The sequence below is a fragment of the Anabas testudineus genome, chromosome 22, assembly GCF_900324465.2.
Source record: "Anabas testudineus chromosome 22, fAnaTes1.2, whole genome shotgun sequence".
NCBI classification, from domain to species: domain Eukaryota; kingdom Metazoa; phylum Chordata; class Actinopteri; order Anabantiformes; family Anabantidae; genus Anabas; species Anabas testudineus.
The window spans coordinates 2273581-2290660 of NC_046630.1; the positions used below are offsets into that span (position 1 = coordinate 2273581).

General features: G+C 38.6%; 1 long non-coding RNA gene across 1 annotated transcript in view; it reads left to right on the forward strand.

The window, feature by feature from the left end:
* Positions 1–4119: 4119 nt before the first annotated feature.
* The window catches only part of LOC113148317, a 41429-nt gene continuing 28468 nt past the window's right edge, over positions 4120–17080 (forward strand). The window contains exon 1 of the long non-coding RNA XR_003297428.1: positions 4120–4469. This is a non-coding gene — a long non-coding RNA (uncharacterized LOC113148317). The remainder of the gene's footprint in view (positions 4470–17080) is intronic.

Genomic DNA, 17080 nt, shown 5'->3' on the forward strand with positions numbered 1-17080 from the left:
AGAGCATAGAGAGCTATGAAAGGAAGAAGTTGTTTTTTTTCATGTCTTAGTTTAAATGAGGTGGGATCACTGCAGTGCAGGACTTCACTTTCACAATGCCAAACTCTTAAACCGCCTAAAACCCTAAAACCTCTTTGGCCTGGACTTGCACTCTCTGAGCGGGCTGCACACCGGATTAGATGTACAGTATAATTTGGAGTCTCAGTGCAGAAACAGTGCTACACTGCGCAGTCTTCTGATTTTTCTCCAAGCTTCCTATTGAGCTTGTTTAATCCAGGCTTCACCAAGGGACTTGAAATGTTGAAGTGCTTGTGCATTGTATTACCAGCCACGTGCGCATAGACAGCCCGAGTGTTTCTACATGTCTCTGTGTATATGGACATTGTGTGTTTTGGGGCTGTTTTCTTACAGAACATGTGAGGATGTATTTTTAGATGAAACCCAACCACTGTGCAGCGACATGTTGAGCTCGGTCATTGTGCATCTCTGTTCTCTCCACACCCTCTCTGCCCCGTCTTGAATTATTCATCCATTTGAGTGAAGCAACAGACATCTATTATTCATTCTGCTTCTCTGGTGTCAAGCTACCCGTGCAGCTACTACAGCGTTGTGAAACCTGAGGGGAGCGCTACTTTGGGCTCCACTGTGCTGCTTTAGCTGGCTTACAGTATGCAACACTCTGCAACAGCCATTGTAGGGGGATTTGCATAAATTGAATGAGAATTTCAGCAAGTCAGTGCTTCCCCCCTAAAAATGAGTGGTGTTGAAAGAGGAAACGAGTTTAAATCCAAACTGAAATTTTCACCCATTTTCAAAATTATTTTATGATGCTTGTTGTGCTTCCTGGCAGTGAAGCACAGCCGCTCTCTGCTGAGCTGTTACACTTTGGAGGAGGCAGCAGTCTCACTCCGCTGTGACGCCTACACTTGGAAATGTTTGCTGGCATAAAAGCAGAACTTACTATTTAAAACTGAATTTCTCACTTACCGTTAAACGCTTTACTGCAACCACTTAACGTTTTGAATTTCACCTTTGTGCAAATGAAATGAGGTGGAACCCTGTTATCAGACTCAAAAGTTGATGTGATTTTTGAGAGCATGTTTGTAAAGAAACTGTAAATTTTAATTTGAAATACAAGATTTTAACTTTATTTATAAATTAGATTTGCTCTGTAGTAGAAGACCTACACTGCAGACAGACATTTGAGCTTAAAAGGGACAGTTAACAACTATTTCCAAGGTCAAAAGGGTACTTTTAACTTAAATCATTGAGGGCTAAGAAGAATGTAATGCAATTCAATTACTGCTTAGAAGCTCTCCATCTGCTGATGAAAACTGTGTGATATGGCCCTAAGCTTCAGAATAAGCCATTAGGTCGACCTTGTGATGAGATGTGAATAGAAGAAAGAAAGAAAGAAAAGGTCATTCTAAACTTTGGAAGCAGTTTGACACAAGTTCTCAGACTAATAGAAAGTGTGAACATCTGCAGTTCCACAACTAGAAAATTATATGAACTGGGTGGGTGATGCTTCAGGACAATGACCCAAAACCCACAACAGAATAGCTTCAGAAAAACTAAATCTGCCTTTTGGAGTGGCCAAGTCGGAGCCCAGACCTCAATGTAGCTGTAGCTCTCATGTACATCTGTTCTGTGTTGTATGAATACTTACAGTATTATATACACAGTAAAACATACCCAGTGCATGCTTTTCCCCAAGCTATGGATTTAATATGAATGATATACCACAAGGATCCATGTCCCCACATACATTAAAAACAGCTTTCATGTCTGCATATCGCTGCTTTCTTTGTCGTATTGTGGTTGTTTTTTCTCATTGCAGTTTTTGGAAAGTGCTGTATCTTTTCAAACAAAACCCACTGCGCAGTGAGAAGTTCATTATTTAGAGAAGAAAATTCACACATGAGATCAAATATTCTACAAATTAAACAGCAGGGTTTTAACAGGTTAGTGTCGGAGCAATAACAACATGCAGGATACAGTTTAAATGACTGTCTGAACTTTCAGCAGAAATAAAACAAGAAAAAAAAGACAACAGTTATGAGTGTTTTTGTTTATTTGACAGCAGGGAGATGTTACTCTGCATCTCTAATAAAATCCCCCGCTGCTCCAAGCCTCCCCTCACACACACACACACACACACACACACACACACACACACACACACACACACACACACTGCTCCCCTGAGGCAGATCCAGCAGGTTCAGTGCACATTTCCATGATAAGAGTTGAGATGACAGCTGTGGGGACGTAAACGGCTTCTATTTGCAGGGAAACATCAATCACGCACAATAGCCGCCTCCCAGGTGGCAGTGACCTCAGGTGACACTGCAGCTCTTCCACACTTCCTGGATACTTCCTGTGTGTGTATTTGTACATCTGGTATTTACACTGGAAAACATAACCCTGACTGTCGCTCTCAGACACCGGCTCAGGTCCAGTTTATATTCTTTTGTTTTATCTGCATGGCCAGATTTACTCCTGGTGTTGGAACACCAACAGTGACAAAAGATGAGACAAGATTTGGTGTCAATAGTCATAAAAGACCAGAAAACGACTTCCAGCTGCCAAAATGAACACTGGTAAATTCTCTCAGTGCCTGTGGCAGATAATTAACCAGTCTCTGCTTTCATGATGATGGCCCTAAAATCCAGCATGAACTCTACCAGAAAGAGGATTCTTATTTTCTAAGTAAAGACACTCTGAAGTAAAGAAAGTAATTGGAAGTGAGGCAGTTCATGTTATGAAGCATAAACCCCAAATTACAGTAAGCTCTGAGTGTGTGGTTTAAATTATAGCTTGTCGCTGCAGCAGAAATTATTCCACAGACCCTGTATGTATTCGTCAGTCTTCACCATGTGCATGTTGTTCTTCTTCACTATCAACTAACAGGTTAGAAACAGTAAAGAAGAAAAAGAGAAAGCTGTAGAAATAACAATAATCACAGTTTCAGAGGTATGTGCACACAAGCACACGTCTACTAGTGGGACATGTTGCAGGACTCAATAGAAGAAACAGGAGATTTACTGGTTTTTCTGCTGCCAACTAGAAACTGGCTGTAAAGGGCACAAGGTCAATGCTTAGGTCATCCTGTATATAGAGAGTGGTGTTACTCAGATACTTTCCATGAGTAAAAATGATCTAACATTACATAAAGAACTACACATGAAAAGATCTGTAGTTAAAAACATTATTAGCAGAGTGTAAGATTATTTAGTAGATGTACACTTCCTGTGTACAGTTCAGTACTGAGTAGTACTGAGTACTTGTAGTAGATGTACACTTCCTGTGTACAGTTCAGTACTGAGTAGTACTGAGTACTTGTAGTAGATGTAAACTTCCTGTGTACAGTTCAGTACTGAGTAGTACTGAGTACTTGTAGTAGATGTAAACTTCCTGTGTACAGTTCAGTACTGAGTAGTACTGAGTACTTGTAGTAGATGTAAACTTCCTGTGTACAGTTCAGTACTGAATACTTGTAGTAGATGTAAACTTCCTGTGTACAGTTCAGTACTGAGTACTTGTAGTACTTGCAAACTTCCTGTATACAGTTCAGTACTGAGTATTTGTAGTAGATGTAAACTTCCTGTGTACAGTTCAGTACTGAGTACTTGTAGTACTTGCAAACTTCCTGTATACAGTTCAGTACTGAGTAGTACTGAGTACTTGTAGTAGATGTAAACTTCCTGTGTACAGTTCAGCACTGAGTACTTGTAGTACTTGCAAACTTCCTGTGTACAGTTCATTACTGAGTAGTACTGAATACTTGTAGTAGATGTAAACTTCCTGTGTACAGTTCAGTACTGAGTAGTACTGAGTACTTGTAGTAGATGTAAACTTCCTGTGTACAGTTCAGTACTGAGTAGTACTGAGTACTTGTAGTACTTGTAAACTTCCTGTGTACAGTTCAGTACTGAGTAGTACTGAGTAGTACTGAGTACTTGTAGTAGATGTAAACTTCCTGTGTACAGTACTTGTAGTACTTGCAAACTTCCTGAGTCCCCCATCAATCACACGTCAATATAAAAAAATCCAGAGCTCTGATTGGCTCATTGATTAACATGGCTACAGGTAGACCAATCACAGGTCAGTGTTTTTAGTTAGCTAACGTGAGCTATCCGGCTAACTAGCTATCCGTGGAGAAACGTTGGGATAAAGATTTGAAGAATGGTTACTGAGGTGGACCTCAACAAGAAAACCCTGTGAGGAAAACCATGTAACAGCGATAAAACAACGTGTTTTCTCAAGCTGGATGAAGAAACGAACCGTGCGAACTAAAGAAACGGCCGTACAAGCAGCGCGCTATTGGAAGCTAACATTAGCCGCGCTAGCTTAACATTGGCTTCGCCAACCTAACGTTGGACGAGAGCAGCAGCTAAAGCTGAGCACGGAGCTGATGAGTTTGAGGACGCACTTTGTCAAAAGCCACATCAAGCCGACTGTCGGAGGTAAGACTAAACATCACATTTTAGTGCACTTATAACAAATATTGTCAAGTGGAGTTTAAAATCAAAATGCCACCACTAGCTAATTAGCGTTATTGGCAGGCACCTGTGGGTCAGGTGTAACGCTGTGTTAGCTTAGCTGCTGTTTCTGCTGTGATGTGCTCTTAAACGTAACATCTGGAAGAGATGTTGGCTGTTTCCCTGTCGTCCTGTAATAAAAGGTGTCGGTGTTGATGGTGCTGTAAGTTTCTGATGTTGTTTGAGTCTTGTCAGGAGATGTTGGCTGTTTCCCTGTCGTCCTGTAATAAAAGGTGTCGGTGTTGATGGTGCTGTAAGTTTCTGATGTTGTTTGAGTCTTGTCAGGAGGTGTTGGGTGTTTCCCTGTCGTCCTGTAATAAAAGGTGTCGGTGTTGATGGTGCTGTAAGTTTCTGATGTTGTTTGAGTCTTGTCAGGAGGTGTTGGGTGTTTCCCTGTCGTCCTGTAATAAAAGGTGTCGGTGTTGATGGTGCTGTAAGTTTCTGATGTTGTTTGAGTCTTGTCAGGAGGTGTTGGGTGTTTCCCTGTCGTCCTGTAATAAAAGGTGTCGGTGTTGATGGTGCTGTAAGTTTCTGATGTTGTTTGAGTCTTGTCAGGAGGTGTTGGCTGTTTCCCTGTCGTCCTGTAATAAAAGGTGTCGGTGTTGATGGTGCTGTAAGTTTCTGATGTTGTTTGAGTCTTGTCAGGAGGTGTTGGGGTGTTTCTGCTGACGGGGCAGTGTCCCAGCCGGATACAGACAGTCTGTTTATTTCTGGATCTATATCTATGTTTATTGTTGGGACCAGTCAGAAGTTAATTTTAAACTAACACTGCGTGTGTTTGTGCACATTTATATTTGTATTGTGTGTTTTTTTGTTTGTTTTGTTTTTTACTGCCATTAAGGTGGGTGAGGTCCATATGACCCTAAATGTCCGAGTGTGTAACTTGGTTATTGTGGTGATCAGAGTTGGCAGAGTTGACTGTATTGAATTCAAATCCACAGTAAAAACCATTTGATAAATGAATGTTTTTAAATCCTTCGACTTCATCATTTTCAAGTACTTAAAGTTATGGATGAGTAGGTCTACAATGAAGTCACAATAAGCTAGAAGCATTACGGTCTTTACAGGGCTGCACTTACTGATGATTTTAAAGAGAGATGAATGTATGGATTATTTTTTGATTAACAGATTAATCAGATTGTTATAGAAACAGTTTGAAGAAATGTATTTAATGCTTTAATAAAAAAATAAATAAAAATCAGCATGTATCCCCTTAAACAAGACTTTTGCATTTTCACAAACTGCTAACATAATGGTGCTCCTGATTCAAAACTGTGCAGATAATGAGCTCAAAATATTGTTTTTATGCATAAAACATTGAACTGGGACTCAATTGGCACAGACAGATGTTCTTAATTCGATAGGAAAAAAAATAAAAATATAGAAAAATAAATTCTGATCAATGACTGTAAGTAAATGAATTGTAGCCAAAATCAATCTGCAGCCATTTCTATTTTGAAAATCTATTAATCATATTTTGACCATCCTCTGACATTTTCCATACCAAATGACAAATTGTTTAATCATGAAAGTAATTGTGAGATCAGTGAAAAATGAATATAATTGTCAGGGCTGCTTGATTTATGATTTCTTGGTCTGTAATTGTCATACAAGCTGGTGTAATTCTGTTGCACAGCTCTCTGCTTTTCTGCATATTTTCCTGTCTGTCCTTCCATTTTTAATCCGAACTTATCTATTCTTCTGTTTTTTTGGTAATTATGTATTTATCAGTAACTGTGAATGTGGTTTTCTCCCTTGACACAGTCAAGCTCAGGTGTAAATCTGAGTTTATAGCACTGTCATTTCATTTTTCTCTGAGCCTGTCCATTTGTGAGCAGCTACTGTCAAAACCTTTTATCGCAATCTGCTCTACAGTTCTACAGTACAATCTGCAGCATTCTCACAGTTGGCTCTGTTAAAGTGTGTATTCATTTGAGTGCTGTTTATTCCTCCCACATGCTGTGTTATGGTAAAGAAAAGTCAGTAAAGTAGAGAAACAGAATGTCACTTACTGTTGCCTGCAAATCAATTTTTAGATAAGGGAGCAGTTTGACAAAGTCAACATGGATTTTGCTTTCAATCTGTTAGAAAACATTGATGTGAGATTAGGTTGCATATCATGTGGGAGTGTAAATCTGTCTTCACAGAAATCCTATCTTGTTATTGTCCAAACACTGAAAGCAAAAACTGCAGAAATTTGATGTTTCCCATCATGTCATCATCAGTGAAAATAACAGCTCTGTTGCAACATCACAGCAGGAGAAAAGGAGGCTGAGGGAAGATGTCAGATGAGGAAAGGTGTTAAAGCATCCAGAGATTAGTACAGACCCAGATGGGGCTTCATCTCCTGATCCTTGTCCTCCACAGGAGTCTGCCAGACAATGACAGGGATTTGGGAAGTAGCTTTACCTGGTGTAGTGCAGATAATCATCACTTCCTCCACTGACAGGAAGTCAATCCCAACCTTTTTTTTCTTTTTAGCGTGACTGCTGATTGTAGCAGGTGTGACATCCTCAGGAAGTCTTGAGAAACACTCGGTCATTGGCTTCCTGTCAGCGTGTCTATAGAGTAGAGAAAGGAACAATAAATGTTAAAAAAGAAGGACGTGAACATTTGACCTCTTGTTAATTGTTTATATGTTCTGTGTGTAAACCTAAAGGGTCATTGTACAGACAGGAGCGGCAGAATAGGTTCATGCACAGAACCCACTCACACATGCAAAGACAACTGCAAAACACATAAAGACAAAATTCTAGATATTTTCAGTGGAAAATATTTTCAGTGCTGCAGTTATAGATCATTAAGATGTTTTTAAATGTTTTTAAAGACATTATTAATATCTTTAAATGGCTCCCATCAAAAATTAGATAAGATAGCAATTTAAATGTGTTACAGCTGCACATGAAACAGGCAAAAATTTAGAGAGAGGTGATCTGGAAATTGTTTATATACATGCTTCTTCACTGTAAAGCTATCGTGGCTGGATACAACCAAAGATGTCAGCTACAGTGGTCTGACTGATGCTCACACAACCCCACCAAAGAGTTGTCTTCAGTCATAGATAAGTGACAAAAAATATGTAAATTCAGAAAGTTATTATTAATAAGCAGCAGCTGTTTTCTGCTATTTAAATTAACTTTTATCCATGTGGACTCAAGATTACCACCTATCCATAACATAATAAACCTCTATCATTGTAAAATTATTTTATTAATTAAAGAAATTCTTTTATCCAGCCACAATGCCAATGCTGAGAAATAATTTGACTAAAAATATGCTCAAATGAGCTTGATGAGTCGGGACAGGAAATAAAACCTCTTGGTTAAGCTTCTAATTTTTTGTAGGACACACACACACACACACACACACACACACACACACACACACACACACACACACACACACACACACACACACACACACAGTTACACGTTAATTCAACAAGACAGACTGAGTGAGAACTCTTCCTCTGAGGCGTGTGAGCCAGCGGGACTGGTGACAAATGAACATGTCAGAGATACTGCTCTGAAGACGGTGTGTGCCGCAGACTGCAGCATGTGGAAAAAGGCAAAAAAGAAATGAAGGGATTGTCACCTGTAAAAGAAAAGGAATGGAGGAGAATCCAACTCCATCAAGGTATTCATTGAAACGGTTCAGCAGGGAGGGTTTAAAAAGATACAACCTCAACTGGTAATGTTGTGTTTGCTGACAAACCAGCAGGAGACAAACGCAGAATAAAGTCTGGGGTTTATCTGCAACCGGAGGGGGTTGAATGAGCTTTGTTTTTCTGCTGTAATGAAGAAGGATCTATAACAGAGCCTTTTAAAGCTTTCTCTCCAAATACTGTATGCATGAGATGAATATTTCATGTTTCACCAGGAGGGCAGGCTAAGACACAGGGGACTTAAGATAGCTGCAAATGGCTAAATGAGCTTTTTTTTTTTTTTTTTTTTTTTTCCCCTTCTTCCTGTGTGATCATCCTAAACATATCCACACCTCCACCCTCCTGCTGTGTGACACTGAGTTAGTCTTGACTTGATAGAGCTGTCACTTAACCAGCACCTGCTTGTCAAATCGTCCTGTCACAGGCAGGTAAAAAGAGTCAGGAGAGGTCAAAGGTTGTCATGGTTATTCCTGCTAAAAGACAGTGCAGTTAAACTTTTATTTTTTGTCCTAGATACTGAATTGCATTGGAAAAAGTCATGAAACAGGAGGACATAAAACAGAATAAATGTTGCAGTTAGCTGAAATGTTCTGGGCATAGGTCATTTTATTTGAAGAACAGCCGGTCAGCCGGTTTTCAAATACATGTGGAGAAGAAAGAGCAGACAGTTTCACTGTTGTGCATGTAGTTGTTAACATTATTTGAAGTTGCAAGATGAGGTCAGAGGTGATTAAAATGAAGGTGTTTTATTTCTCCTGCAAGGACAGACAAAGCTCAGGTGTTGTCATTTTAGTCAGAGGTCGTTTTCTGTAAAAGAACAAAAGGTGTTCATCTGAAGAAAAGGTGTTTAATTTTAGATAAAACATGTTGTATTAAAGACTGACGCAGAGAGAAATGCAGCAGCAGAGCCAGAGTCCCCTCTGCTGCTGCTGTTGCTATAATCTGAGTTGTGCCCACTGGAGCAGACTTGAATATAAAACACAGTGGAGAGGAAGAGGGAAGACACTCTGAGCATCAGAAAGAAATTCTTCTGTGTGCGGCTCCAACTTGTGTCCTGACTGACTGTAAAAGGATTAAAAAAAGACTCATTAAATCATCAGGAAAGGGCTTGTGTTGTACCAGGGCTGCACTAGGGTAACATATAAATATAACATATAAATCACAATTTATTTCACTCAGAATTGAGATCATGATTTAATCTCAGTTGAGCAGTATATGTTTCTTTTGTCTATACTTTTTGTATTGATTGCTGTCTTTATGAAACTGAAACAGAATATAAATATGATCATTACTAAAATGTTATTATAGCACTTTGAAACATGCTTTTCTGTGATTGCTTTTTAATGAATGAGCAGTTGCTTCTTCTCAGAAGTGGTGATCAGTGATTAAAACATGCAGTCAGCATTAGTGTTTTTAGTCACTGATAGCAGCTCTGAGAGGTTGTTTCTATATCGGACCCAAGTAACATAGTCCTGACATTTTATGATCCAGCTTAGCAGCACTTAGCTTGATACAGTGGATCTCATCACTGGAACAAACACAGAATTACTGTCGTGAGGATGAGATTGCATTGCAATGAAGGATCTGAATTGAGATTGCAATATAATAAGGATTATTATGCATTCCAGCCAAAAGTTAATGATAAAGGTATTAGTAGAAAGAGTGAAAATTTCAAAAGGAGATTTTGCAAATATAAAGTGGTGTTGTATTGAAAGAGTTTTTCATGTGTAAAATATGTTATGTTGTATAGTAAACATAATGGTTTCTCTCTGTATTACTGGGAACTATCTCTTGTATGCTCTAACAGTATGGTAGTTTAAGGCTCTGGAAGTATCTGGTAGTTTGACATCTCCTTCAAACTGATAGAGGTTATTTACAGAAAATAAAGACATTGAATTGAGCACAATAGAAATGATCTCGCCCCAGATTCATAATTCTTCAAATTTCAATATGAAGTCACAATAATATATCTAGTTTGTGGGATTCATTAAAAATTATTATATTTTTCAGTGTAGAAAAATATGTATCATGCAGCATAAAGATTGGTTGTTAATTAGTTTAGAAAACTAAATATTTAATTAGCATCTTTCATCAGATTGAAGATCCTCACACCTTTTTCTGCTAGAGAAATTTCCCTTTTAGATCGACCTGGAATTAACTGAAAATATGTCAGCACACACATCTACACAGTACTGGGAAAGTGGATGTGTGAAGAGGAGGCAGACTTGACCCAAATGTCCCAAAGTGCCATTTACCAGCTGATGGCGCCGACAGACGGCCCACATACTACAGCTAATTCTAAGCCATTAGTCTCCAACACGTCCACGCTGGACAACGCACTCATTTGGCACAGAGCGCTGTTCTATTTACAGAGCAATGTAACCTGTAATTTTGCTTCAGAGCAGTACTTCATCGTCGTAGCCACCATCTGCTCAGTCATCTTTTACTACGAAAAATATCTCACTTTCCATCTAGTTCTGTCTGCTCATGAATCTTTAGTGAAATTCTGCATTTATAGTGGAGTGAATCACTCTACTGTATTTTATTCATATTTACTCAACTAAGGGAAAGGTTCATAGGTTAAGAACTACCAACTTATAGAATAATAGACCTAAAAACTAAAGTAAGGATGCCCTGTCACCTCAGCCTAAAGTCATGGTTCTCACCCTGGGCTTTAGAACCTTCTCCAAGGGAAATCTGGGAAAGAGAAACATTATTCCTTTGTCTCATAATTATCTTGTGATTTAAAACACAAATGTTTTCAGTCTACAGCAAAAATAAAGGAACTGGTCTCACTGTTTATATTTTATAACATATAATATATAGCCTATAATTAGACTTTATAACAGGTGCACTGTGGCCATCTTGGTAGAAATGTGTGACTTGGTGGTTGCTTTTGTTTTATCCAGCTATTTGAGAGCAGACAGACAATTAACATTACAGTAAATGTTATGAGTATAAGAGTAGGAAGAGCTAACCTGTTAGAATAAGGTTTGTTCAGATTAAGGTCTGGTGAAACACTTATCTACATGAAAACAGGCGTCAGTTTCCCTAAAGTCCACCCGGAGCAGTATAAGTGCACCATTGTAAAGCACAGGATTTATAGCACAAGACAAAGCAAGGGCATCACTGTGTAATAAAAGGTGGCACAATAATCGTTTTTTCCTGATTATCTTGCTTTCATGATTGTAGAAGCTAAAATAATACTTAATAATTAATCTGTCCCTCTCCAAGTCATGCTGTATAGTTTAGGCATGTGGCTCTTAATGCTACAACATCCAATGACATTTTAGACATTTTTAGAATGTGCTTCCAAACAAAGTTTGTTTTGGGTCCTTTCCTGTTTCGACATTCATTCAAGTTTAGTGTAGAGATACTTGACTGGCCTGCACAGAGCCTTGACCTCAAGTATCTAAAACCTTTGGGATGAACTGACACAGTGACTGTGAGCCAGGCCCATCGCCCAGCATCACTGTTGGACCTCAGTAATGCTCTTGTGGCTGAATGGGAGCTGATCCCTGCAGCCAGGCTCCAAAACTCTGAAACCAGAAGAAATGTTACACCAGTACCTCACTGCTTAGCAAGAATGTTCTTTTAGCTCATATGGGTGTTATCTTTAAGCATCCCCATTCCTTGGGAATACTGGTACTTTTTGCCAGAGTGTGATCCTCTCAGTATTCCTGACTTTTCAGAGTTTTGTCGTATCATTTAAGCTGTCTGTGTTGTTCTCTGACTGCTAGAATTCATTCTACTGTGGTTAAACGTATCCATGCTGCTAATGATTTCATAGTCATAGTTATTTTAGTGAGTCATTGTCTTGACTATTTTTGGTAGAGTAGCACAAAGTCATTAACTGAAATCATGATACATGATTTAAAGAAAGGAAAAGCATTTTTAGGGGAAACTCTGTCACAGTAAAGCAGGTGTTGTCACTTTCCTTACCCAGGAGGTTATCTCAGTCAACTGGCTTAAAATAGTGCAAAGTCAGACTTAGCACCTTGATGCTTCAGGGAAACCAGGCACTGCTTCAAAATGCAGAATTTACATTGCCGGCTCAAATCTGCCTATCTGCGACACAGTTTGGATCTTTGAAATGTTGTCCAAAGACATGGAAAAATCTGACACCATGTGGGTTTCCATTTTTAGGCAGCAGAGTTCTGGTGTTGGGGGGGCTAAAGTTACTGCTTTAAAAGCTAACATAAAACTTAGTTCTTTTTTATTAATGCAGTTTTTACATAAGTATAGGCAGAGGTAGACTGAATATATTACTAAACGTTAAGTTACTGTAATCAGCATCATACTGACCAGCACCCCTTCTGATGGTAACACACTCTGGAGGAGTCAGAAAATAGATTGAAGTTCTAATAATATAATATATAGAGAAGTGGAAAAATCTTACATATGATGAGTTGGAACTAGAGAATCATTAGCATTAATTCATAATTAGTCTTTACTAATGTTATATTACTCTTGTTCTAGTTATATGTGGCTTCATGAAATCAATTGATAGTCAGTGTCAGGGGGTTCAGCCATTAGCTTCCTAATCTGATCTTCCTAATTTTCAAATACACAGTAAATACATTTTTTTAAATAATTAAATATAGTGTGAAAAAGATTAATGATAACATTTGTCTCTGAGTTGGCATTTGGTCAGATACCCAAAGGACATATGAATTTTCTGTACTATTTACTAAGAAACTCTAGAAAGCTTTTTCAGGAACATGCTCCAGTTTACATTAGACTTTGTTCTCAGAATTTGTGGTTTTATTCATCAGGTACATCAGTAATGAAACTTCGTAATTTTGTTTGTAAAGATCTTTTGTGTTTAAAATGTATTATACTGTTTTCTAAAATCCATTAAAGCCAGTGAAAGCAAATATTACATATTTTACATTTGGGTTTTTTATTGGCATCTCTGTAAGAACAACCAAACATTTTTAGCTCTATGAATTTTGATCTCTTGGTTTAAAAAACATAAAAAGCTTTTTGGATTTGATCTTGCAGTGAAAATCTGTGTCCAGGGACTCTCAGCCCAGTGTGCCATTGTGCTTTCAGAAATCACCTCTAATTACCGGCAAGGTAAATCCCCCTCGTAGAAACAGCTTAAATCAATTAGCCCACACTCCGGACAGCTGGGCTCAATCCTTGCCGCCTTTCTCACGATCCTGCAGAACTGTGGGAAGCCAGTCTCTTGCCTCTTTTCCCCCCTGAGGCTTTTATTTCTGCCTCCTCCCTTATCCTTCCCTTCTTTCTCTAATTTCTCCGTTCTTGCAGGCTCTGGCAGTCGTCCATTGACAGTCGAAATGCAGAACAAAGAGATAGATTTTCATAGGTGTCTTTCCTAAGTGGTTCCCTTCACTGCTTCCAACTTGGCAACTTTTCCTCAGGATTTAGTGACTTTTCACACTCTGGGTTAAAGTTAATATCTCCAAAGTGAGAAATAATATTGGTTTGATAATATATGAGACAGATTTTAGGTTGTGTTGCACTGTGTGCTGCTGAACCAGAGTTTGTTGTTATTAGTATATTAGTGCCTGCAAACACTCAGGTCCTCACACCCTGGGGCACAGAGTATTCAGGAAAGCATCACCATCATCTTACGAAAGTCATTATTGAGACACTAAAATGAGCACAAATATTCTTTCTTCAGAAAGTGGTGGTGGACTACAACATAACCATAGCTTGTGCGCACAGAATGTTGTCTGTCTATGAGTTCTGCCTTTTTCGTTCTGTCAACATTATTACAGCAATGAATTTTAATGCTTGAACTGATTCAGAATCATAGAAGAAATAAAGTGCGATTCTTACGTGTATTGATTTTTTTTCACCAGCTTTCAAAGTATTGCCAGAGTTCGTCGCAGGTTTTCCACACCTACAGTCGTCTCTGAGTCAAAGTTCAGGTTTTAAGGTGGACATCTGTACCACTCAGCCTCCTCTCAGCAGCTAGAACTCCTACTGGTGCCAGGGCTTTAAACATCAACTTTCTGGTTATAAATTGGAGATTAAACTTTGCTGGTCCCTGTGGGGGACAGAGTTGTTGCAGCAGCAGAATAACAGGATTCAACCAGGGAAAAGGAGCCTAGAATAGCAGCACACAAATAGAATGTCAAATCAGCAGGAAAACAGAATACAAACTGTTTGAGGATTATGTAAACACATTCAGCTGAGAGTTTCAGTATGTTAAGTAGTCTGAAAGAGTGGGAATGGATATGGACTACTAATATTTATGGTGTTCCGTACTGTATATGTTTTGCAACTCAGCTCTACCTGTTGTGAGAAAATGAGCAGTGGATGGAAGATAAAGCTGAAGGGCAACTTGGCAGGAATGATGAGCTTGGGTTAAACAGTGACCAGTTACAGATGAGAAAGATGGAGGATGCTGTTTACTTAAAAGAAACACTCAGCATCAGATCAGATCAGGCCTCTTCATTGCATAAAGATTGTAGCAGTGCTTAAGGAATTTAGATTTAGTCATTTGCTGATTGGTGCTAAAATAATGCTGCTTGAAAATGTGTCTTTGTCCGCATGTTTAATGAAAATGTTATGGAGAAATCGAATTTCATCTGTCAGAGCTTCATCAGACCTCCCTCAGATCCAACAATAGTTCAAATCCTAACAGATAACAGAGGAACTGTGGAGTTTAACCTACATTCAGATTTTTATGGCAGTCTAAAATTAGCTTTAAAACAGAACTGTAATGTATCAGGATTTTCCAGCCCTGGTTTTAAAAAAAGATGCACATAGCCACAAAGGACAGCAACGTGCCAACTTTCAGTTTGTTTCCAGAGCAACATGATTTAAATGTCTTTAAACACATGTTAATATTAGCATATGAAAACACAATGTTGGCGTTAGTACAGTTAAGGCCATAATTATTTGCAAAGTGACTAATTTACAATTTATATCTGGAAATGATGCTTTAACTTCTTTGGATTTCTTTTGTTCTACTGACCTCCTGTACATTGTGTATAGTATTTTCCTTGTCTACTACTACTATTGACTGTATTAACATCATAAGCAAAAGCACTGCACTTTTATTTTTGTTACCTACTTCAACTTTTTTGTTGGTTCTGAACTTTAATAATAATAATAATAGAAATGCATTTTCCTCTTAAAAGTAGCACCTGAAAGTGGTATTTCATGCTGTCATGAGTATCAAAGTTCAGCTAAAGCATTAATGTCACTGTGATATGATAATAAAGCTAATTTTATTCTTGCATCATAAAATTCTGTGTAGCTTAAAAGTAAATTAGCATGCTTTGGCAGCATGTAGGTGTGGAATGTCCAAATTATACAGTAATTGTAATGTGAGGTGTGTCTGATACTGTACAACTTGACATAGTATAGGTATAGGTCTCTAATGTTGAATTTGTTTATTTACAGTAATTGTAGCATTGTCACTTCAGCCATGTCGGTCTGCTAATGATTGCATGTCAGTGGGAAAACATATGTCATACATGATTATTAATTTGCAAATGAGTTCAGATGTATGAAATGTGTAGTCTACAACTGAAGGCTGATATTTTTGTTGGTAGACATTTATACACAATACAACACTAGATAAAAAGTCAGGAGGTACATATGTACCATGACAATCCACCTGACGCTTCACCAGGGTTTTTTCTATTAAATAAAACCTTAGGTGCAGCTCCCAGGATTTTGTGGAGCTATTGTTAACCTTGTGAATGGGTTTTATGCTAAAAGTAACACCATTTATTTTGTACTGACCACTGCTGGGTTTTTATTTGTTAGTTATTCAGGGATAGTAGGTCATCCGAATTTTACATATGCAAACGACTGATACCCTTTATTGTGATGCATTTAGGGACAGTATAGAGTATAGGTCATCTGTTTTTCTGACATCCCCTGGCTAAGCCCTCTGGAAACCTAGGGAAAATCCTGTATCTCAAGATCTTGGATGCAAACATTTCTGTTATCATTACCAGTATATTGGGCAAGCTTATGTTAAATTGATGCAGTCAAATAGTACACTGTTGTAATGAATCAGGCTCTATTGGAATTATGTTATACAATAATTTGTTATTTAAAAGTGTTTCTAAAATTTAGTCTGCCCCAAATTATTAAAATAAAGTGGACAAATTGTTTGAGTGTAGACTGAATGTAAAACAGATTTGGCCATATGAGCATCAGTTCTCTGAGCATGACTTTTCTGCTGTCTGAGTGGAGCCAAAATGTTTGTTTGGAAACATGTTCGGAGTTGGTGACTACTCCTTCCAGGCATGACTTCCTGTACTAGAGCTACTGGTTCAATCACAAGACACACTTGGCACAGAGGATGCTTACAGACATCCTGGCTCGAAGCTAATTTTCATCCCTTGTTAAAAATAAAAAAGCAGACATGTTTTTGCTATTTTCGTATTTGACTGCATGTCTTGCCAGTGTGTATTTTCAACCCCTGGGGCAGAAATGCTAAAGCTTATTCTTTGTCCAGATAGACAAACAGACAGCGTGGGAGGAGAGCGAGGTGAGCAGGGCATGTGGGCGTTGGGTTTACCAGTCTGGGGGTCCCGTCTGTGGGGAGATAAATCGTTAGCTATCCATCCAACAGAGCCCCTGACATGTTCTATCTATGGCAACACAACAGACACTTCAGAAATCCAGGTTGATCCTTTCTCCTCGCCTCCGAGGACTGCTGGTGTGGGGGTAGGAGGAGGAGACCTGTGTCCCTGCTTCCTGAAGCGCTATAAATATCAAATATGTGGGCAGCTCAGAGGGAATCATCCAACCTCCAAATAGGAAAATAACATCGGTTTCTTCCCCGTCCTGTCTGTCCTCTGCTCTTTCACTTTATTCTAACAACACTATCCAACATAGTTCATACCCACATTTTCTGACCACATTTGTTAGCATC